At 44.8% G+C, this 25,432-nt stretch overlaps 1 pseudogene; it reads right to left on the reverse strand.

Annotated features, from left to right (window-relative positions):
• Positions 1 to 392: 392 nt before the first annotated feature.
• LOC124852058 lies at positions 393 to 4,887 on the reverse strand (annotated as a pseudogene).
• Positions 4,888 to 25,432: the final 20,545 nt, after the last annotated feature.

Genomic DNA, 25,432 nt, shown 5'->3' on the forward strand with positions numbered 1-25,432 from the left:
ACACACACACACACACACACACACACACACACACCAGCTCTAGCACCACTCCGACCGACTCCTCCATTCTCTCCACCAGCAGCTGTGTGAAATATAAAACACATGGTAATTACCATCACGCCGAGTGTCCCTGTAAAACTGGGAGTATGAAATCAGCTCTGTATTTAGAATTTATCTTTCTGACTCACTGTGTTTGTGCCCTTGAGCAAAGCTTCCAATAACACACTGGGAAACCGCCGCAGACGACAGAATTAAAACATGTGCATAATGATATGAACTTTATTTTATTCATATGGCAAACTTTACAAAACGAAATGATTAAATAACGCTAATGTAAAGTCATCACTAATCAGACAAAGACAAAAGAATATTGATGATATAAGAAACTAACCTCAGCCGAGGACTTTGCGTCTCCAGCCCGTGTGTCCATCAGTCCCAGTGCTGGTCACCTGAGATATGAGACACAGACAGAATTCAGGATAATGTCTGTGGTGTAAGTTGAGTGATGTCGTCTGTCGAGCTCGTTCACCAGGTGCTGTTGATTATCACAGGACGTATACGTGTGGAGTGAGAAAATAAAAGCATCAAGATTACTGAGTGGAACTGAGTTGATCCTGGAGAGTCGTCTACATGCAGGAGATCCCCCCACACACACACACACACACGCTGCTGATGCTTGTGCTGCATCTGTTTGAGCAGCTTCCTCCTCGGTCCTGTAATCAACAGCGGAGATGAGACGGACAGTGACTGAAGACAGAACTCAGTTTGTTTATGTGTAACAACAGTGAGAAGAGCCCTTGGTTTTAATTAGAATCCCGGCGGCTGCAGGAACAGAAGCTCGACATCAGCGACAGACACAGAAGGATCCGCTCGTTGAGGCTAAACATGCCCTGTAGCAAAGTGCGGCCTAATGAACGCCGGGCCCGGTTCTGTATTCCTGCTGCGCACGTGAACTCACAGCTGCTGTGTTCAGAATGAAGCTGCTCAACATCTCGACAGCTGCTGCCCACAGAGGCTGAATTCAAACCCCTCTGCTGACCCCTGCTGACCTTTCCTCAATCACCAGACGAAAGTTTTTACACTGAATTTATATTTGATTCCACAGAAGAACAGAACACGTCGAAAGGTATTCAACAAGCAGGGTATCAAAGCCCCGCCCACACACACACACTCAACCAATTACAAGTCAGTCTCAGCTGTCAATCATGACGTCTCAGTCCGTCTTCATATCATCAAATAACGAATTAAAACCAAACTTATCAGAAACACTTGAATAAACATTTGGTTCATGTCGCATCCACTAACATGGAGGGGACGGGTTTATGACGTATACTGCAGCCAGCCACCAGGGGGCGATTGAGACACTTTGGCTTCACTTTTGGGAGCTAGATATAATTATTATTATTAAGGCCCGAGCACCGAACAGTAGGAGACCGCGGGAGGCCCTTTTGAAATTGTAAGGATTTTTTACCAAACTTTGCAGAAAATTAGAAAGTGGTGAAAATGACCGTGGCACGTGGCGTGGCGTGGCGTGGCGTGGCGTGGCGTGGCGTCACAGTTTGATTACACGCCATCAAAACACGAGGTTCTGTGTCTCGGACATACATGGTCCATGACTCCTTTGATGCTGAGCCGTCAACAAACAACTCCACTCCTGCATTATCAGCATCAAAGTATTCAACAACAAATTAAAGCCCTCAAATTCTCACCAAAGCATGTGCTCGGGCCAGTTATTATTATTATAATAATAATAATAAATATTATTATTAAATAAAAAATATTTTTATTTGTCTATTTTTATTTTGTATTAGATTTTTGTGTGGAATTCTCCCTCTGTTATTGTTTGATTTTAATAATTTAATGGACACAGCCTCTATGGGGTTGTGGGTTAGAGAAGTGTGTAGCACTGCAGCTCTGCTTCCTGGTCCCACCTCTGGGTCGTCATTTTGTACACTGAGTAATATTCCTAGATAAGAGAGCTGCTCCATCCCAAGTGGGAGGAACGCCTCTCTCCCAACAAGACCAGGTTTCCTCCAAAAAGTTTGCCAATTATCTACAAAGCCCGGAACCATTTACACCTCCTCAGTATTTTCCAGTTGGCGGCTCTTGTCCCCACTGTCAGTCAGAACGATGGAGACGCAGGGCTGGAGGAGGGGGGGAGCAAGGCAGCACCGACGGAAGTGTGTCCGGTGAGCGAACCCCAAACTCTCCTCCGCTGCAGCAGCGACGACACACGAGGGCGAGTCGCTTCGCGCGGTGGTCGAGCGGCGCTTCATGTGCAACACCGCCCCCTACAGCTCCAGAGTGGTCGTGTTGTGCTGTTGGTCTGAGGGACTTTTGGTTGGAGCTGAAACATGAACTGTGGGAAACAAAGGTCAAACCCCAAGTGTCTGCACGGCTGAATGAGACTGGTGCTCCACGAGGGGGGGTGCGGGTGAACCAGTATTTTGTGTGGGATTTTACAAAGTACATTTACTTTGTTGCTGTACTTCAATACATGTGTCATGTGTCTCTACTTTACTTGAGTAGAACAAGTAGAAAGACTGGATTTAACAACTGTGTTGTGTATTTAAAACTTCAGCTTCGTCACACATTTGATATGATTTTTATTTGTTGAAGAAATAACAAAATTATATACGTATTGTCGTGGAAATTTATCATGAGATTTGAAATAATGAGTTTCTCAGACCGGAGTTGTCTTAGAGGTTTAATTTTTAGCTCTGCAGAGGGTTACACAGTCATCAACATGGCTCAGAGTGCAACAACGAGAAGTTAAAAAGGAAGGTTTTCATACAATGTGAAACAGGAAACAAAACAGGAAGCAGACAGGAAACGTCTCCTTTCTGGCATCACTGTTTGAGGTTGCATCAGCTAAGTGCACAGAAAACAGTCAAAACAGTAGTAAGACATTGATCAGTGGAATTTTCCATTACAGTATATATCAGGATCAATACAGTTTATAAAACATCACAGAACCTGATTTCTACATTGATTTAGAAAACAACAGCAACATTAGTTGTTTCAAACACATTCATGTCAGTGTAATTATAGATTTCTGTCTTTACAAAGTGAGAACTGAATATGTGTGATAAAGGAAGGTCAGTGTTTGATTGACAGCTGATCTCTGTGCGGAGCAGAAACGTCACCACGACGAACTTTGATCAACAAACATGGAGACAAAAGAAGTTCAAGATTTAAACACAGAATCTAAATCACTGCTTTTAATGACTCAAGTCTATTTGAGTTTACAGAACTCAGCTGTGGATCCATCATCATCAAGCCCAACTCCAGCATAGAGAGGCTGAGTGAATGTGGTCTGGACTCTGTGGAGGAGAGTCATGGTGTCAGAGACTCTGTAGAAGGACAGAACACCTGCACTGTGATCCAGGTACACTCCTACTCTGGAGGACACAGGACCTGACACTGGAGTCTTGATTCTGTTGTAATAAAAGCTATAACTGTTTCTATAACAAACTAATGACCAAGATTTATCATTGTTTCCAAATCCACATTCAGCTGAGCGTCCTGCTCTTCTGATATTCTTGTATGTGACTGCTACACTAACTCCTCCTCGAACACCCCACCTCCACCTCCCAGTAACAACGTCCAGTCAGACTCTCTCTACTCAGGACCTGAGGCCAATAAGTGAATCTGTCTGGGTGATTAGAATAAGACTGTCCTTTACTCATACGTGTTACTTTTCTGTTTCCCTCAGATAATAACAGATGTTTGTTTGCTGTGTTTGGATCCAGTGTGATTTCCTGTGAATATCTTAAGAAGTCAGCTCTGGTCTCTGGCTCTGGTTGTGTCAGTAAAACATCCACTCGAGACACAATCTGTAAAATCTCTGTCTCTGTCTCACTCAGAATGTCCTGTAGTCGACCTCTGACCTGTGACACAGCTGCTGTCACGTCCTCAAAGTACCTCAGAGGACGGATCCTGATGCTGGATGAGTGTGTAGATTCACTGAGTGGTGACAGTGAGGGGTAGTTGTGTAGAAACTGGTTGTGATCCTCTGTGTCTGAGAGCTGCTTCAGTTCATGGTCTTTCCTCTTCAGCTCAGTGATCTCCTGCTCCAGTCTCTCCTGAAGCTCTCTGACTCGACTCACTTCAGTTTGCTGCTGGGATCTGATCTGCTGCTTCACATCAGAGCTTCTTTTCTCCAGCAGACGGATCAGCTCAGTGAAGATCTTCTCACTGTCCTCCACTGCTTTATCAGCAGAGCCATTGACGGCCTCCTCCTCCTGTTGAAGCAGCTTCACGTCTTTCTCTGTGTCCTGGACTCTCTGCTGGATTGTTTGTCTCCTCAGCCCGAGCTCTCTCTGCCTCTCAGTCCTTTCTGCTGCAGCTGACACTGTGTCGTGGTCTTTATGTTCCTCCACAGAGCAGAGATAACAGATACACTGCTGATCAGTGCGGCAGAACATCTTCATCACCTCATCGTCGGAGAGCAGATGTTCTCCTGCAGCTTCTCCGAGGGCTCCACCAGCTTGTGCTTCTTCAATGGAGCTGACTGAAGATGAGGCTGGAGGTGTTTTTCACAATAAGAGGCCAAACAATCCAAACAGGACTTGAGAGCTTTCAGTTTCTCCCAGTGCAGACATCACAGGCCACATCTTCAGGTCCAGCATAGCAGTGATCAGCAGGAGCAGCTTGGAGTCCAGTCTTCTTCAGCACCTCCACTAAACCAGCTAACATGGTGCTTTTCCCCAGGACAGGCCTCGGTGTGAAGGTCTCTCTACACTGAGGGCAGCTGTAGCTTCCTCTCTCCTCCTCTTTGTCCCAGTGGGTGTTAATACAGCTCTTACAGTAGCTGTGTCCACAGCCAGTAGTCACCGGATCCTTCAGTAGATCCAGACAGATCGAACAGCAGAATCTTTCTCTGTCCAGTTGATTTTCTTGCTGCGCCATTTCAGCTGGTGCCAGAGACTGTAGAACAGTTTCACTTCCTCTGAACAGATACAGATCTCTGCTCCTCCCCTCTCGTTCACTCCCTGCAGTGACTCAGCTCCCACAGTTCACAGCTTGTTGTTCACTGGTCCTTACACTTACACACCTGTGAAGGGAGGAGACACAGACACATCCTGACTGGGAGGAGCTGGTTCTGTTTGAGGAAGAAGTTGCTGGTCTTTCAGGATTTACTGCTTTTCACTACGATGAGCTGTTGGAGAGTTTTTTATCTGTGTTATCACATTTCAAAGTGAATAGTTGCTCTGGGAACTGTCACATTCAGCTCACAACAGCACAGGTTGTAAGATTCACATTCTTCAAAGTTTCCAGAAAAGTTAACGAATCTTTTCAATGGAATAAAAACCGACTTACAAAGTGCTTCACAAATGAAAAACACAAGTAAAAATACATTAAAACACACGTATGAAAGAGTCAAAGTATAAAAACACTACAGGTGACAGAAATGTAATCATGACCACACTTTAAAAACTAGAATTAGATCAAATCGTGGTACGATCACAGCAGGTTTGAAGTTTGGATTTAAAGGAAGCTTCTGACTCAGCCTGCTGTATTTCCTCAGGTTGTTTCAGAGTCTCAGACTCTTATTTCTAAAGCTCTGTCCCCCTCAGTGTTAAGCTGAGCTGTTACAACAGCACATGCAGCCAGAGATGATACAGACTTACAGCAAAGTTAATGGAGTTCTGAAGAAGAACAATGACAAAGAGCAAAGGAACCATGTCAACAACTGTTCAGCTTCTATCAAAGAAAGTGATAAACTGCTCAAACTGTTTCTATATAATACAAGTGACACCAAAGTTCTTTCTGTTCTGAAACAGTTGATGAAGTTTGTCTGTGACGGAGCAAAGAATCGATCCCAGTCGTCAGGAACCTGATCCTGAGTGTTTTTACCGTTTACTGTTTTAACTCTGCAGAAACTACAAAATCTCTTCAAGCAGCAAAGTTTGTTTTGTGGGTTAAACCTCGTTATTATTGTTATTTATAATTGTAGAGAACTTTAATTATATATTTATTATTTATATTAATTTCTAAATTGAATGATTCATATTTAACATTATATTTTTTAATTCTTTTTAGTAAATGTACAGATGTCGGCTCCAGTTTTTTTAAGTATATCACTTCTCGCATGTGTGACAAGAAACTTTAAGCTGAAACTTTGTTAATAAATTGCCAGCGAGTGAAAGCGTCGCACGGTGCACACGAGGATTATCAGAGATGGAGTTTGTCTGCATCGCTGCACAGTCGCATGTATTTTCATTTCAAACTCCATTTCCCATCAGAGCCATCGGCCTGTTGAGCCTCTTTCTGTGTATTTACACTCGACTTGAAGAGCTCGGCTGCTCTCGTGTGAAACCCTCCGGCTCCTCGATGGAGGGTCCCGAGCGCCTGGAGGGTCCAGAGCGCCTGGAGGGTCCAGAGCACCTGGAGGGTCCAGGCCAGGCTGAGGGTCCAGAGCACCTGGAGGGTCCAGAGCGCCTGGAGGGTCCAGAGCACCTGGAGGGTCCAGAGCGCCTGGAGGGTCCAGAGCGCCTGGAGGGTCCAGAGCACCTGGAGGGTCCAGAGCCCATGGAGGGTCCAGAGCACCTGGAGGGTCCAGAGCCCATGGAGGGTCCAGAGCACATGAGGGTCCAGAGCGCATGGAGGGTCCAGAGCGCCTGGAGGGTCCAGCGCGCCTGGAGGGTCCAGAGCTCATGGAGGGTCCAGACCACATGGAGGGTCCAGAGCGCCTGGAGGGTCCAGAGCACCTGGAGGGTCCAGACCACCTGGAGGGTCCCGAGCGCCTGGAGGGTCCAGAGCTCCTGGAGGGTCCCGAGCGTCGCCCTGAATCTGACGTGAAGAAGTTGAGCAGAAAACAAAACCCTGAAGATTCTTCTTCTTCTCTCTGCTGCTGTTTTCTCATCTTTTTCACTCAGTGTAAACAGGAAGTGACCCGCCCACCTATCTAATGTTTACATGTTCCTGTGACCCCGCCCCCTCCACATTACAGTGACATCTTGACACCCCCGACATCTCCCTCCTCTCCCCCGTCTCTTTGATGAGGAGGAAGTGGATCAGCAACCAGGGCACCCAACATGGCGTGACCCCCCCAAAGTGCACACACACACACACACACACACATACACAACAAACACACACCCTGCAAGTGTCTCCCAGGCCTCTATAATCCTCTGATTCGTTCCGTTTATACAGGCGGCCGTGAAGTACTCCAACACATCAAAGACACTGTGTGTGTGTGTGTGTGTGTGTGTGTGTGTGTGTGTGTGTGTGTGTGTGTGTGTGTGTGTGTGTGTGTGTGTGTCAGAGCCTCATTTTTGTACAACAGACACGTCGTCCATCTTTATTTACAGTCTATGGTTGTGATGAAGTTGTTGCCGTGGTTACGTCCTGTCCATCCGACCCCGACCGGCTCATTCTCCTCCTTATATTTCCTCCTTCATCACATGATCTAATTTTCAATTCAGCACTTTATCGACCTCGGCTGAATGTGAAACCTTGATTTACAGTTCCTCTGCCCTCTCTCACCTTTGTGCAGGAATGTAAAAGCAGTTCAAAGCTCCGTGTGTGTAAACGTCTGAGCCAGTTGTTGATTACTGCCACAGTTGTGTTGTTGCTGTGAAACTGAAGGTAGTGGAGTGTTTATTGGTGTGAACAGGTCAGGACGCACGGCAGCATCCAGTGAGCTCCACTCTTATTGGATGAATACACCGTTTTGTTCCTGATAAAAGCCTGAATGCTCCGGAGCTGCCGGTTCAGACGGATAATAACAGAGGTGGAAACTCTCCGCTGTCGGAGCTCAGGTGAAAACGCGTCCTGTCACGGCTGAAACATTCAGTCCTGACCTGAAGGACACACGCCGACACTTCATTCATCAGTAATTGCTCATCCACGTTGTAGCTCTGACCTCTGACCTGTCGGCATTCAGAGCTGACACCCGGGTGCTTAATGCTCCACACTGCTGTTTCTGCACTCTGTCACTGCGGAGGATGAACTGGCTGGTTAATTGCCAGGCGAGGATTCATCTCCTCGTTTATAGACAGATCCATCATCAGTGTCAGGGCAACAAGCTTCCACCGCTCAGTGAATCATGTGAGGAGCAGCGGAGCCAACACGACGAAGACGCTGACGAAGATCAGAGCCAGAGTAGATGAGCTGTAAACAAAAACACGTGATCTCAGCAGCAAAATGAATTCATCACATCCTGCCTGATGCTCCACCCTTCACCTGAACCTTCTCCGGAGGTCACGTCTGAAGACGACCGTTTGCTGCAGAGAACTTGATTCTAAATTCAAGAGATCCTGATTGTGGAGCCTGAAGATGCTAAACTGACAAAAGAAAATAGAATTAATAGTAGAAGAAAACAATAAAAATAATATAAAATGTAAAAATCTAAACTTTATTGTCCAATGTGAGTCCACAGTCTGTCCTGTTTGCTCAATGGCTGCCTGGCAGACGACAGGTTTCCAAGTGGAACAAGCTGGTGGAGTTGTCCTGTTCCTGCAGCTCTTCAGACCCTCAGGCCTCCACCTGCGTCACCTCCTCACTGAGATGTTCATGCTCTGAGTCGCTGGGCTCAGATGTGAGGATTCAGTCTGATATTCATCAGGTGAATAACGTGGCTTAGTAAACACTGGAGCGCTCGGAGCCTCAGTCCATGTGCATCTCCGTCCTGGGTCAAAGGTCAGTCCTGCAGCTTGTGCTTCTTATTTTCTTAATCATCTGTTTGGTTTGGTTTAGTGATGTGATGCGTTTGAACCAGTGGAATCAAACCTTCTCACAGTGATGTTCAGAACAGCAGCAAATCAGCAACTATAGTGTAAGGGAAGTAATTCTCTGTACTTTTTTATAATTAATTATAATTATTCTGTCCCCACTGGTTCATCTGAAGCTTCACAGTGACACAGACATCAGAACAGTTTCCTGTAATAAGACAGAAGTTACATTCATGTCACAGATTAAATAAAGAGCTGGTTATTTGTTACTGAAACACTTTTTATCTTATTTGCTAAAATCCTCTTCAGGTCGTGAAAGCCTATGAGGCTAAATAAAGAAAAGCTGGTGCTGGTGCTATCAGAGGTTTAATCTGATCTATTATTATATTTAATTTATCACAACCTGTGCCATAGAGACAGTTTGGTCTAAATGTCTAGAACCTCTTTCTCATTGAAGTCGTCCACTGGATTCTAATTAGTGATTTCTTTGTGTTGACTCTGGATCCTGATGAGATCGGAGACGGCTGCGACTCGCTGCGATGTCTTCATCCACAGGAAGTTCTGACAGGAGAGAAAAACATGTTTTAATGTGAAAAGTGTCCAAACGAGCGCTGCTGCTGATCAGAGCCTCACTGACACAGTCGATTGAAGCAGAAGCTCTTAAAAGCTCTTTAGTTACATAATGGAAGCAGACTGAGGATATAAATCACAGACATTCACATTCATTAGAAATGACAACCTCGCGTTAGCCTCAATCCAGATGAGGGGTCAGAGGTAGTTTCATGCCGAGCTCTTCCTCCGACTTCATCCTTTTAACACGCTCACAGCCGAGCAGAGAAAACATCAGTTATGTAACGTGACTGATATCGAGAGCGAGTCCCATTAAGCGTTTTATGGCTCTTTGAGGCGATGTCTATTCAGTCGGAGCTTTCAGCCGGATCCAGACGTGTTGTGGTGGAGTGATGGAGGTAAGTCGTACTGACGGAGCGCGTTCGCTTTTCACAAGTTGTTCAAAGCTTTTTCAGAGAAAGAAATAAGGGAAGTAAGCCTCCGTGAAAAAACTAAGATGAAGACTGAGGCTAGAAGCAGGATGACAGGAGGGATGAGGAGGAAGGTTAAGGTTTCAGGACGACGTCAGTTCACCTGTACACAGGTGATACTTCACTGCCTGGAGAGGAGGGAGGGATGTGCACGTGGAAATCTGAAGAAGCTTTGATTTCTACTATTTTCATCTATGAATTCATGTTTGGACGAAGCAGCAGGAAACTGACACGTGCACGAGGTTGATGCAGGTGGAGCAGAAAATAAAAAGGAGACAATGACAAGTGATGCAAATTTAGGCAAACTAGTAAGAAAACATAATTGTCCCTTTGAACGTAATCAGCAGGTGGAAGATCATGATGATATCTAACATTTAACTTTTCACGTTGTTCTTCCTCCCGGAGCTTCTGTCTTTATTGTTATTCTCTGGCCTCGTCTCTTCCTCTTCGTTCTCCGTAGGTCTCCACCTCCTCTTCCTCATTAACATTCAAAGCAGCGTCGGAATAATTCCCATTGAAATAATTGATTTTCTTTCTCTTTTTTTTTTTCTGTCTGCTGGACGACTCTGTAAATAATGGATGGCTTCATCATCAGGGACTCCGGGACCCTGGAGGCTGAGTGGCGGCTGTAACTAATAAAAGACACACTCTCACACACACACTCACACACACACTCACACACACACATATACACAGAAACACACACACTGTAAGAGGAAAAAATGCTGATTCCATGATTTTTGTAAGAAAGAATCTAATCATAGATAATTGATTCCATGATGTTGTTAATTACTTTTCCCTCCGTGTTACCTGAGACTGTAAAGACATTTTCAAAGAGCAAAGACGATGAAGCATCTTTTTAAACTTCTCAGACTTTCATCTGTACAAACCCTGAAATAGTTATATAATTATATTATAAAGTTTTGACATGTGTTGGACCGCTGCACATATGACACAGCGAGGAACTACATTATTCTTTTTCATTAAGTTTAATTAGATGTTTTTGTTTGAGTGAGCTTTTGTAACGTTAGCAGCGAGAAACTTGACTGTTTATGATGAAATTATGAAAATGTCTGTGGAAATATGAATGTTCCATCTGTTTTTAACTGAGAATCCAAAACCATGAATCCACCAACTTTCAGATGTTTACAGAACTTTATTGTCTGAAATGTTCACTGGAACTAAACAGGAAACACTTTACGGATGTGGACTGTGGTGTCCACACACTTTTGTCCACGTCTTTCCACAGAGCGGAGTCTCCAGTCCGTCTCTGTTTATCCGTCCTCATCATCTATTGGCAAACTCACAGACAGGAGTAGAATATGGAAATGTCCGGCGCTCTGCTCCTTCATTATTCATATGTGAATAATCAGATTACATCTGATGAACACGCTGAATTATTCAGGAGCCTGTGATTGGGCCTGGGGACGCGACCGGGAGGCGTTGAGGGGAAAGAGACCGGAAACAGGATCCCCGGGGAGCTGAGGGTCCCCGTCCCCCCTCCCTCGCCTCCCTGTGGCGAATCCTTCCTCTCTCCTGCCCCCCCCTCCGCTGTTTTCCAGGTCGCCGATCGGGTTAATGGCCACACGGTGGAGTGGAGAGCGAGCGGCGACTGTGGCGTGAGGCCTGATGACGTCACTGCGACCTGCTGCGAGGGAGGCGGGCTGAATAACTGAGGGGACGTGTTGACACGACCACGAGCTGCAGGAGCAGTGATCGACAGCGATGTAACAAACACAGGTAAACATGCATCAGGTCTTTGATTCCAACAGCGTCATGTGCAGAAGAAGAGCAAAGTTATTACAAGTTATTAGAGTTAATCAGTGTTTTACTTGCAAACACACAGTTGTGTCTGTGGCTCAGTTTAAAGACGACACTCAGTTTGTGACCTGCTCCAATGAAGGAAAGAGGATTGATTTTTATTCAATAAAGCTTCTGTTTCAATCCAGAACAGATATAACGTGTCAGAACAGAAAACTAATTTCAAAACGTATTAAATAACATTTCTTCTGCATGAACTCAGTGACAGACTGAACCAAGGGGTCAAAGTTGAATCAGATTTTCAGATTTGGTTTTAGCTTCTTTCAGTTTTTCCCATTGAAAAAACAGATAAAGGAAAATTCAAACTAAAAGTCTGACTCAGTGTGTTTGATAATCGTTGCCACAGACTGAACTGCTCACCGCGATCAGAGGAGTTAAACCCTCAGAGGTTGAGGATAAGTGACGTGGACGCTTCAGTCCTCCGGTGGACGCACAGCTGCAGAGACTCTATCAGGAGAGTCACAGTGGATGTGTTTGTTTCCGTCTCGCTGCGTTTTGTTGTTGTGGCGTCTGATCCGACTGACTGATTCAGCAGGGATTGTGTGTGTGTGTGTGTGTGTGTGTGTGTGTGTGTGTGTGTGTGTGGTTAGCGCAGCACTGTTAGCAAACACAGCCTGGGTAAATATGATGAGAGGATGGCCCACATTAATTCACTGTTGTGCCGAGTTTGTACGACTGTGAATAAACACGACTGTCGACCGGGTGGAAACGCTTTGACAACAAAAACCAGCTGAGAGTGAAAAGAGCTCGGATCCAAATCCAGGACCATTAAGTTTTGTTGACAGCTGAATTTAGGAGAAATGTTCATGTGAGGCCGAGGTCGCGTCCTGAGCGTCATCTGAATAATTCTCCTCTCCACCGTCACAGAGAGTTCAGAGCTGAGGCCGAACATTTACTGGTTCTGTTCCAGAAGTCATCACAGGCAAATACATGCTTTTATATTTATATTCCATTTCATGTTGTGCTATAAAATATATATTTACCTGAACTGTGCCATTAATATGTGGTAATCGATGAAATCATGCACGTGACATGCTATTCATTACTGTTCAGTATTGTGTGATAGATACTAAATAAAATAACACATTTTATTTGATAGATATTAAGATATTAGAATAAGTCATGAAAATGTGTAAATTAATAATGTGAGAAATCGTAATCGTCGGAAAACTCTTATTTACTTTTTTACAAACGCAACAAACTTTCCGATATATTAAAATACAGGAAGGAAGGAAGGAAGAGATCACATTAATATGCATTCAGCAGAAAATGCAACATGACAGCAGCAATATCAGATATTATTTATTTACACGAAACATCCCCACAGACCCTGCGAAGGACCAATCAGAGGCCAGGTTTCCCCCACGGCCGTAAGGTTACCCAGAAGCCAACAGGGGGTCCTCTGGCGTGCGTTCAGGACGAGCCAAGAAACCCACGACGGGGAAAACAAGTCGAACAGAAACAATCGCATCAGAGTCGATGAGGCGTTCACACACGTTCACATCAGATCCGTGTGCGAGGAGCACGAAGCGTTTCAGTCACGACCACGGCGCTCTGTGATGTCACAACATCAGTCCTGATGTTCAAACATTCATCAGCTGCTTGATTTCAGATGTGATGAAGCTCAGATCGTTACCCTCGTCTTCGTCGTCTCCCTCCTGTGTCTGACATTTCCCTGACATTCTTGTGTCCGTCTGGACAAAGGAGACAAACAGATAACAAGCAAATCAATAAGAGTATCGACTTTTTAACCCTTTTTTTGGCATTAAAACTTATAACCACAAAAATATCATCAAGTGTCCAATGAACTTTTCGAGTTTAGTTTTTTCTTCTAGAGGAATTTATTTTGATCTCAGGTGTAAGAAGCTGACTCGTTCTCTCTGAGAGTCTGAAGCTTCATGTTTGTTCCATGTTTCCTTTGATCTGTTAGTTTTAGTTTCACTTTGTAATTTAGGGACGAAAGAATTTAGTCTGACATACGTACATGGGGGCGGAGTCTACCTATACTTGACTCTGATTGGTTTGTAGACGCGTCTGACGTGGGCGTGTTGTCAGTTGGGGGGGTAGTAGTCTTTCTGTTTGAATGGAGAAGATGAAAGAAGAGCTTCATTTGTTGTCATGGTAACATCCTGCTGGTATTACTATAGCAGCATCAGAATCTTCAGGTGCAGTACTCCACAGTACTACACAGTACTCCACAGTACTACAGTACTCCACAGTACTACAGTACTCCTCACTAGTTCAAATGCACCAGATGAACGTCCTCGTGGTTCAAACATTATATCGTCGCAGGTGAAGACTGCAGCTGCTTCTTCTTCTTCTTCTTCTTCTTCTTCTTCTTCTTCTTCTACTGTTTAATTCTGTCTCTACTTCCTGTGATTGGTCCAAAAGTCCAAACAGTGTTTTCACTGCAAACCAACAGAACCTGGTTCAGCTGAGTCACATTATTTCATCTCAGAAACGCAGCTGCAGCAAATTCAGAGAAGAAAAACATGTGCAATACTTTCCTAATGTTTCCAAAAGTGTTTAAAATCAGTGTCGTCATGTTCAGATGTGTCCAACACAGAAGAAATGAAGCTGACAGAACCAGTAGCTTCATAGAAAATAAGAGAAACTTGGATTTGCATGACACAGATTCAAAGGATTTAAAAAGTCTCCACTTCTTTCAGAAAGTCAAACTTTAAACACTGGTCATGAGGCGTTTGGATGCAGACAAATCACCGAGGACCAATAAACATTCATTCCTGTTTCCAGTTTGTCAGATTTTTTTATTTTGCCCTTTCGGGGACGTTCAGAACGACATTTTGAAAATAAAGGCCAACGAGCCTGTGGCTCATATTTATTTAGCTTTAGTTGGGTCCCAGGACGCTCTGCGTCAGATTCCATGCCTCTGTGACTGTTAATGATGTCGCTGCTCCATAGTTTAACTTCCGCCCGACACAACAGAGGTTCCAGCTCCTCTGAGAGCAAACAGCCGCAGGAACGAGCGGCAAGAGAAGATGATTTATATCAAACAGTCCGTCCACAGATTCTGGAGATTTAAGACTTTACATTTCAGAACAAAAGTCCAAATCACAGTCCACATAACTGTCAGGTGATAAATATGTATTAAGGATTGTTTTTGGAAAAGTCCTGAGGCAAGAAAATTCAACTTCTCACAACTTTATTCAAAGAAAACAATATTTAACCAAAGTTAATAAACATGAGACCAATGCTCAGAAACACTGACTCGTCACGACAATCAAAACAACTAATTCATAGTCGAGTTTCACTGAACTTTGAAGAACAGGTGAACAGATCTCTGCAGCTCAGTTACTGCAGGACGTTCGTCTACTTGTGGACTTTATTTGTGCAGCATTATTCTTCTTGTGTCGAGCAGTGAACAGAACCGTTGCCTCTCGTCCTCACATGGTTTCATGTTGTTTATATAATCTCATCTCTTGTGTGCCTGCACTGTTCTTCAGTCAGTGAGAGATTCCTCCTGTGATCTGAGCGTCTCTCTGCTTCGTCCATCAACACATTCACATGCAGCTGCCGTCAGTCCCAACTTACCACCGGCCATTCCGGAGGAAACCAAAGGTGAAGGTCCATCATCATTTGTCAAAAGCACAAACAGAGAGCGCAGCCGAGAGTAATTCAGAGCTGACCTCACACTCTGGACTCCACAGTCCCCCGCCCTCCCGCTCTCAGGACCCACGTGTCCGGGCGCCGCGGTCGACGCGCTCCAACTGAGACGAGGACATTTCTGAAACCAGAGGAACGCACGTCTCTGGCGGCCATAGGCGCTGAACTAGGTCAGCCGTCTGAACCGGCTCGCGGAGAGGGCCATCGCCAAATCCTAATCAGTGCTCGGCCAAGGGTGCGTTTGTTTTCTGTGCCTCCAGGAGCCTGAGGGGCCCCGAGAACTCGCCTGTGCTCGGTGGAAGCAGAGAATCGCTGAGGGACAAAGTTTACTGTCAAAGCTTATTGGTCTTAATCAAAGTACAGCCTTGTTCAGACATGCACCTCCTGGTTGTACACACACGTACACACACACACACACACACACACACACACACACACACACACACACACACACACACACACACACACACACACACACACACCACGCACACCCCCTCCCTCTTGTATTGCTGGCAGAGCTTTTGGTATTGGGCCCAGTAGTTTTAGTTTCCAGGATATTGTTTCCCAGCTCGTTGCTAATGCGTCTGACAGAAGCGGCTTCGAGCTGCGCCCACATCAATTCTTTGAGAGTTCACCTAAATTCAGCTGCACACGACGAACAGTGTTTCTAAAAGAGGCAGAGAACCTCAGATCCATCTGCTCGTCCTGTTCAAAACCATCTCACAATAATTAGCAGGAAACCAGTGGATGATATTTATCTGTCAGTGTTATGATGTGTTAACGTCACGAGGCCGTCAGAGCTCATCTCATCTCGTGTTTACTCCGGCGGCTCCTGGTTCCTCCTGCTCGTTATCGAATTAGAGGAAACGCCTCCTCGAGGCACGAATACATTCAAATCGTTCTTATTTCTTCTTTTCTTTCCTTTAAGTAAATCAGTGATCGCTGGAAAAGACCCTGAGGACGTCACGATGATCAAATTACTCTGCTGATCTGAAGGCTGATGATCGCTGTCGACTGGGGCTAGAGGCCCCCGAGACCCCCCAGCACACGCATGCACGCGCACACACACACACACACACACACACATCTTGTGGAGAATTATTATTTTTATGTCATGATATGAAAAGCTATTTCTGGCTTGTTACAATAATTTTCATGGCACAAATGTATTCTTTTCAGGGATCAAGCCCCACCCACCGCAGAGATTCAAGGAATCTGATTGGATTCTCACATTGATTGACATGTCTGATGATATGAGGAGAGACTAACAGAACAAACTCATCTTTTCTTCTTCAGCACGATTTCCTCATCCATCAGCTCGTCCCTTTCTTCTCTGTCACCACTGCCGACCCTGTCCTCTGCTCGAGAGGTGGAGTTGGTTGTATTGTTCAAGCAGCCTCCACAACATCCTGGTGACGCCTCCCGGTCAGCGAACTCTCTCACTCTCTCACTGTCGTGGGTTTCTGACGGAGCTGATCATTCGAGATCGTCCGTCCCCTCATCATAACGTCCCGTAAAGAGACGGATGAATCCACGAGTCACCAGACGAGGTCACAAGCTGCTGGACAAGGTCTTTGTGCTCGTCAGATAAAAGAAGAGCTGAGATGAGTCTAAACAGAGAGCGGATGAGAAGCAGCTTGTTATGTTGTCACACTTCATCCGAGCTGATGAGGAGGGAGAATGTTTTCACACAGTTTAAGTGAAGCTCTGCTCTGGATCTGACTCGTTAACGCTGATTGATGAAGCGTTCAGGTCGAGGAGGAGCTCAGACGTTATTTAATCCAGGTCTGAACAAAGACTCTTATTGGAAGAATTGTGTTTGGCTTCTTGTTGAAACGAGGGACACAGATGAGGACGTGATGTAGACGCTGGAGAAAAGAACCAGAACGTGAGCTCATCGACTTTTAAGATTCATCGACTTTTATAGTTTCATGTTGGTTCTAGTTGTTTCTTTAAAGTCCAGTGTTTTCACTCTGCAACGAACAGATCCAGGTTCAGTTTGATCCAGAACCAGAACACCTCTTCTGCTGTGAGGAACCTTTCACACCTGATGTTCAGAGTCTGAAGCTCTGAACCAAACCAGGTCGGAGTGAACCATCACATCATGTGATCAGTGGAACTCTACACTTCTCCTCAGTCTGGAAGCTGCACAGACTTTATTACAATCATCTTTCCTTTAGTCTCACTCCAGGATTTGCTCGTGTCGGTACTTTATCATTTTGAAAGTGTTGCTCCTCCGACTGAAATGAGCTGAAATCAGCCTCCACCCTGCAGCATATTGAACGATGCTATCGGAGCAGAAGTGACAGCTCGGCTCCGCTTTATTTACTCGAGTCGCGGTGGTGAGAACGTGCAGCTCCTCATATTCAGGCTGATGAGCGGCTGCAGATCCACGTGTCATCAATCAGCCGCACAGAGCAAACATTAGCACGGGAGCAGAGTCGGCCGCAGAGTCGCCTCATTTGCAAAAGGAATGCACTTGTGTATTTATCCTGACATGGTTTATGATTACACAGACACACACATACACACACACACACACACACACACACACACACACACACACACAGTGAATGATGAAACTCAGGAGCAGTTACATAAAAACTGACAGAAGAATCAAATTTGGAGAAATTATCAAACATTTTGTTTCAGGTTTGACGTCACTGCACAAACACGTCGTTAGTGTCCCGCCCACAAACACACCGACTCTACACAGTGGAGCTGCAACACTGATTCAAGTAAAAGCAGCTTTTTCATATCAACTATTCTTGTAAAATATTTCTTTAGGTCACCTTCTAAAATGTGAATTAATATAAAATATATATAACTTGTTAATACAAGTACATTTTATAAATATTTGCCTTTTTATTCAGTTTACTTTACTCTGTTGTGTTTGGAGACAGTTTGTTATTAAAATCTTTTGTTTGTAATTCTCCTGGTTCAGGAAAGTGTTCAAACACACATCACAGACATATTCAGGTGTCCACAAACTTTTGGCCTCGTAGAAATCATTTATTTTCCTCCAGGAGCATCTGAGATCTGCTTGTGTCTAAAGTCCAGTTTTTATTCATCAAATATTTGAAAAACGATAAAATGTTGAGCATCTCTGAGGCGACTGGAGAAAACTGTTGATTTACAAACTTTGAAGGAGCACAGACTCGACTCCAGATTCTCTCATTTGCAGTGAAACCAACACGCTGCTCTTGTCTTCGCTTCTTTTCATGAATCAAACATGCGGCGTCAATATCGGTCTCACTGAAAAAAAAATCACGCGTAAATTCTTTTCCATGAAATTATCTTCTGACGTGATGTTTGAGCAGCTTTTCTCTCGTCCTCTCAGGACGCCGCCGCCGCAGCAGAGGCTCGGAGCCCGCCGCTGCCGGAGGTAATGGAAACATTGAATATTGATGCTGTTATTATTCAAGGACATGTGGACACACAAGCCTCCGTTTGTGAAATTGGCCTCGTTTTGTATGTGAATTGATAGACTGAGAATGTGGTATTGGCATTGTAGCCCGGGAGACGTTCTGAAACGCACCCACTGCAATTCGTATAATAGTTTTTCTTTTATATAGACACACACATATCATATGCATATGCTTATATATCAGGGTCGGACATTTCTGCATAGAGAACAGAACAGGCCCGTGAATCGCCCTCGGAGGAATTGATTCCCCTCGGTGATTTCCTGCAGCATTTTCTCCTCTTTTCTTCTTTTCGAAAATATGGATTGTCTTCACATGAAAAATAAAATATAATGCATGAAAGAAAAATAGAATAAATCTGCCTGTTTCTGAGAGATTGAAAGATTCAAAACATTTATTTATGAGAAAAGATCTGGGAAAATGTCTGGAAAGAAAATGTTTGATTCTGACGGGACTGCTGTTGTTAACAAGGTGTGTGTGTGCGTGCGTGTGTGCGTGTGTGTGTGTGTGTGTGTGTGTGTGTGTGTGTGTGTGTGTGTGCGCGTGCGTGTGTGTGCGTGTGTGGAATATTAATATTAAGAGCCATCGTGTCTCAGTCAGCCCCTGGTGGTCGGCTGCAGAGGTTAAAAATCGCAGAATCTCAGCTGAAGAATTTAACCCATGCTGACGTTTTCTCATCAAGGCTTGTTGAGCGTTCTGCTTTTGTATATTAACGTCCCAGCGAGTTGTCGCTCCACGCCACTCTCCGTTTCCTTTACATCAGCTTCCCCATGAGAGACGAGTCTGTACGCCGCTGCCTCCGGAGAAATTATCTTCCATTATCCTGTAGCCTGTGATGCAACATTATTTTCCAATCTTGTCGTGTGAAGAAGATTCTGAAGATTCTCCTCATGACCGGGATGCAAATAGATCAGTTGAGACATGGACCAAACTAAAAATCTAAGTATATGTTAATACATTTTCCTCAGAGATGGTTTCTGTCATTTTAGGCCGTTGATGTTCATGTTTCTGAAAAGAGGAAAGGAAACATGGAGAAACAGAGGAAGACGTAGAGAGAAGATGAAATCAGAACTGAGGAGAGAAAAAGAGGAGGGAAGGAGATTTAAAATACAAAGAATTAAAGGATGGAAGTCGACCTGGAACAGAAACATGAGGTAGAGAAGGAAAAGGGAGCGAGGGAAGGGAATGAGAAAGAAAGGAATAAAGTAGGAGAGAAGAGTGAAGGTAGAATGTAAATAAAAAGATGAGGCTCAGATGGAGAAGAGGAAAGAGGAGGGAGGATGAGAAAAGTGTGAGGAGAGGTAGGAATAAAAAGGACAAAATAAAGACGAGTATAAAGAGCAGGAAAATGAGGGAGAAGGAAATGGAAGTTGCTGCAGAAAATAATAGACGAAGAAGAGCAGATGTAGAGAAGTGAGCCGAGGGGATGAGGGAAGTTAATAAGGACGTAGGAAAGGGGGAGGAGAGAGGGAAATAAAGTGGTGATATTAAAGAAAGCACGAGAGGCCTGAGAGCTTGATCTGCTCTCTTAGTCTCTCTCTGAAATCCATTCTGGAACAATTTACAGCTGCGACCAGAGACGAGAGGATTCGGGGCAGATCTCAGGGCGGCGATGTGACGAGACGTGTAATTATCTGCAGCGACTGCATGTACAAACAAATTTTCACTTTTATAATCTTATTAGGAGATTAGGAGGCGTCGGCAATGGGCTTAGGCACGGCTGTCTGCTGGGGGGCGGGGGGGTGAAAGAAAAAAAATAACTTGTTTAGCTCTTAATGGATTTTATTTTCACTTTCTCTCTCTGAAAAATCAGTTAGGAGACACACACACACACAGACACACACACACACACACACACACACACACACACACACACACACACACACACACACACACACACACACATTCAGCATGCGCTTTAGCCTAAAGTCTGTCAACAGAACCAATAAAAACACGGTAGAGCCGGGATGAATTCAAATAACAATCCAATCACACTGGGAACGGAGGAGAAAAAAGAAATAATCTCATTAAAGCAGAGATTTGTTTCACCTCCGACTGAAGAGAAGCAGCTGGTGTCACCAGAGGAAAGTAACAGGACCGCCGTCCGGAGGTCATCACGTGTTGTGGCTTCACGGTTTCCTGGTTTTCAGTGAAGAGACACGAGCTGCTTCCAGAGCTGCACTGAACTCCAGAGGATCTGAGGAGCATCCAGACCTCGAGATCCTCTGCAGGGTCCAACGCCAGCAGGTGATAAAAGCTGGTGTCAGGGTTAATTAATACAAATCAATACGTCCCATCCGGCGTCTGTCTGCTGCTCCCCACCTGAGGTGTCTGTGTTGTCGTGAACGCGTCCGAGCGAAGAATCTTCATACGTGAAAGACAAACTCCAGAGTCTGGATGCAGTTCTACAAACATCCTCCAGAGGTCGTGTCTGAAAACAGCTATGTACGAGGAGAAAGATGATCTCAGTCAGGCTCCACCCCCTCTCCTCCAAATATGGTTACTTCTGGTTCCTAAAAAACAAAATGGCGCTGGACACAATGTCCAACTTGAGGCTTCAGCTCACAGACCAGCGGGTGACGTCACTGTGTGTTGATGCGTTTCCTCCTGATCTCCGGCTCCTCGCTGCTGCTTTTATTCAGCTGATTATAAAAACAACTTGAAGTTTCCTGTTTCACAACTTTATCAGGAAGCTGCCGGCCAATCAGAAATCTCTATTGTCATCACATGCTCCTCAGACTTTCAGGAGGAAGTTGAACTTTGGAGCACGAGGTGTGAAGGTCTGAACGTACGGTGTCTGCGTGGGAACAGATGGTCGCCTCCGGTTCTGATGTCGTTTAACCTTTTACTGAAAATAAAGTGAAAGCAGATGGAGCCATCTGTTCTCAGCTTTATCAGCAGCAACAACTCTGTCACGGAAAAACAGCCGAACAACACAGAACGCTTCATTTTCACAGGGTCAAACTTCAGCGCTGTCGTCGTCAGCGCCATCGTCAGGGTCGGACTTCAGCGTCGTGGTCACAGGGTCAGCGTCGTGGTCGTCACCGTGACAGGAAGTGGACACATGTGATTTAAACGTGGAAACAAAAACAGGAAAGATCCTCGTTTCCTCGCTCGTCTTTGTTCTCGTGTCAGTTTGTTTATCGGCTCCAGGTTCGTTCTGGTCGTGTTTCTCTCGTGGTTTGATGTGTTTCAGCTCCTCGGGTTCCAGCCGCCAGCGACGCCACCGCGCCGCCATCAGCCATTGCATGAGGTGTGTTTGGGAAACGTGGGGTTTTTCAGCGCCGCGTTTCTGTTTCACCTCCACTCCTGAACTGCTGCTCACCAATTATTCATGTGGTGTCACGTCACGGAGCTGCTGCAGCGTTTGCCTGCGGGGACAGTCACAGTGTGTGTGTGTGTGTGTGTGTGTGTGTGTGTGTGTGTGTGTGTGTGGTGTGTGTGTGTGTGTGTGTGTGTGTGTGTGTGTGAGACTGTATCATGTATATTATGCAAGCAGGGGTTGTGTGAGACTGTGTGTTATGCAAGCATGTGTGTGTATGTGTGAGTGTGTGTTGTAATTCCCACTTCAAATCAAAGTCCCTGACAGCTGCCTTAATGCCAGCTGCCTCTCAGGTGATGAAGGGCCTGCTGCTCGTCGCCACGGATACCTCCATCACCGACCCCCCCCTCCCTGTTGACAGCGAATCAATCACTCCGTCCGCCCGCCGCTCTGTATCCCTGACACTGGCATGTATAATTAAAGTTTATTCCCCCGGACCTCCCAGTTCAGCCTCTTCCAGCAACGGCCCGCTGCCACCACAGAAGAAGAAGATAAATATGAGATGGGCATTCATATTTCACAAATCAGAGGGGAAGTGTGGAAACCAGCGCAGCGCGGGCGCCGAGCTCCTCGGGACGAGGCCTCCCGCCTGTCAGAGATGAGACTCCTCAGACAGACGACATCAGATTCACAAAGAGACGGGGGGGTCCGTGGAATATTAAAACTTTATTTTTTCATCTTTTAAAGTCCAAATTAATAGAATAAAACCGTCATTAAAACCCAGGAGGTAAAATAGAAATGACGTCCGGTACCTGATGACACCACAATAAGAGGCTAGTTCTCTGACGGGGCAGCATGTGAGAACGCAACTGTCCAGGAGAAGCTCCAGACGTTCTCCTGTGAGAAACAGCAGGAGATTCTCCGGATGATTCACCACGAGCGAGTGGACGAAGTTTCTGAAACGCTACAGACGTCAAGACAACAAATATCTAAATACCTGCAGCTCCACAGATCTGTGTGTTTTTGTGTGTGTGTTAGACAAACTCCAGAGAAAGAGTTCACGTCTCTAAGAGATTATATTTACTTTCCTGTTGTAGTTTCCAGGAAACCACTAGAATCTGCAGAAGTAAATCTGAGACAACAAGGTTTAATTCTGTATGTCCCTCACTTCTGTCCGTCCTTTAAGTGTCTCCAACTGTTTCTGTTATAAAAGACAGGATTTGTCTCTGGAGCAGAAATAGAAAGTGGTTCTTCAGGAAGAGAATGAAGAGGCAGGACGCTGCCGTCACAGCTGGAGCCAATCAGCAGCTTTGACTCGTTATGATAATCAGCCTGAATTCTGTTAATTTAAAGTTTTAACACATTGTATTGATCAACTTCAGGAAATGAAGAAGAGCAGAGCTGATGATACCAGTGTAGGTATCAACACACACACACACACACACACACACACACACACACACACACACACACACACACACACACACACACACACACACACACACTCCAAATGAAAGCACACAGAGATGATTTATTCCTGAAATGAACAAGTGCCTCACGGTTGCAGAAGCCTCGAGCTCAGATGTGTTTGACTCTTGTTGCTGCTGCAGCTCCACGTTCTCTCTGCTGCCTCACGTCTGCTCAGCTGATCAGAAGAGTTCAGATCCCCTCAGTCTCATCAGGAGCTCAGGTAATGAGCTGAGGTTTCTCACCACTCAGCAGCTTCAGTAACACTTTGCTCTGCTGTTAAATGAGAAGTCGTTTTTAATTCTTCTCAGTTACGCTTCTTTCATTCTGGTTGTTGTGTATTTTACAAATGTTTTGTTCTTTGTCTTTTTTATTCCTCAACAAACTTTCAAACCGTAAAAGTTTAACAAAAGTTTTATTATCATCATTATTGTATATAGACAGGTTTAGTGCATTTGTCACAAAGCTGTATTTTAATTAAAGAAAAAAGAGTAATTATTAGTTTTCCTAATTATTCTCATAAATCCTCATGACGACTTTTCCTTTTTTAAAACCACATATTTCTCCTCTTTGTTGTGAAAGTGGGATTTTACCTTCAGTTGTGAAGCGTAACTGACACATGAATGTGAACGTCTGGAGTGAAGTGCAGGAAGAATCAAAGTGTTTGTTTGCAGGAGGGCCTCAGAGTTCAGAGCGAGCGCAGCGTCGTGCAAAAGAAGCTTTGGATGGATATTTAACTCGGAGCGGCTGAGCCAGGTTAATCCCGCCTTTTGTTGGGCTCACAGGGGCGACGGGCTCAGAGCCGGAGAGATGGCCGATAGCGCCGGCTGAGAGGAAACTTCAAAAGCCGAGGACTCGGACTCCTGATCCGTCTGCAGCGACGGTGAAACCTCAACAAAGGCTGTGAGACGACAGGGGACAACGACCTGTGGTGACCCCGGCACCAACAAGCACACAGAGACGCTGAAGAGTCAAACTTCACTTCACAGCCGCCGACAAACTGCAAACACAACTCTGCCTCCGCTGCATGAAGAAAGTTTTAACACCAAAATCACAACCTGGAGCTTCTGTCAGTGTTAAACATACATTCTGCTCATCTTCAGGTTGATAATTGTTAATAAGAGTCGTGACTGTAAAATGTTTTCATGCTCTAATGTTCAGAAAACATCACTGTCCTCAGGCTGTCCATCGCTGCAGCTCCTCACTTCAGCCTCTGTCTCAAACACTTGGTTTAGCTCCTGTCTCTTTAAGACCCCCCTCTCTGATTGGTCAGCTGGTCCTCTCTGTTGTGATTGGTCAACATCTTCTAGGAAATGTCGGCCTTCACTCTGCAGTTTCCGTGTTGAAGACATGTTTCTTCTAAACGTGTCATCAAGCAACGTGTACATTTAGATACGTTAGTTACGTTACGTGTCACAATGATGCGTCTGACGAGTTGTTTCAGGAGCTTCAGTGTTTTCTCCCTCTTCCACAGACTCCTGACTTTTTAATTTTTCAACTTTTACATTCACAAAAAACTTTTACAACACACCAGAGGAAAGAAAGACTGAAAAACACCATATGTCTCTTTTAAAAAGCGGAAATATTACTTCTCCAAAGTTTCTTTTATCCATGTCCCATCTTTCCACAAAGTTTCGTGGAAATCGATTGTGTAGTTTTTGTGTAGTCCTGCTGACAGACAAACAGACAATGTAACCTCGTCCTGTTTAGTATAAACTAAAACACATAAATCTAATGTGAGAAGCAGCAGTAAAATGTTTTCTATGCATCAGAATAACGGCTCCACATTAATGAACTTATAATTTTTACTAAACTTTCCGAACTCTACTTTATATCTTCAACAATATTTAAAGGAAACATAATCATCATCATCCCTGAACTCTGCTCTCGTGCACTTAATTAATGAATGCCATGTTAATTCATGCACCGTCAGTGTGGTGTTGATGCCAACTGCTGTCGGAATTTACATATATTAACATCTTAGTTCAGGACGGGGAATATTTATACTTGAGTGTTAGTGGAGAATTTCTCCAGTTTTCAAACAGATTTTAAACCTCAGATTACATCGTTTGAATTTTTTATCTCTTACATCTATATTCAAACTGAATAGAGACT

The sequence above is a fragment of the Hippoglossus stenolepis genome, chromosome 7 (assembly GCF_022539355.2).
Source record: "Hippoglossus stenolepis isolate QCI-W04-F060 chromosome 7, HSTE1.2, whole genome shotgun sequence".
Classification (NCBI taxonomy): Eukaryota; Metazoa; Chordata; class Actinopteri; order Pleuronectiformes; family Pleuronectidae; genus Hippoglossus; species Hippoglossus stenolepis.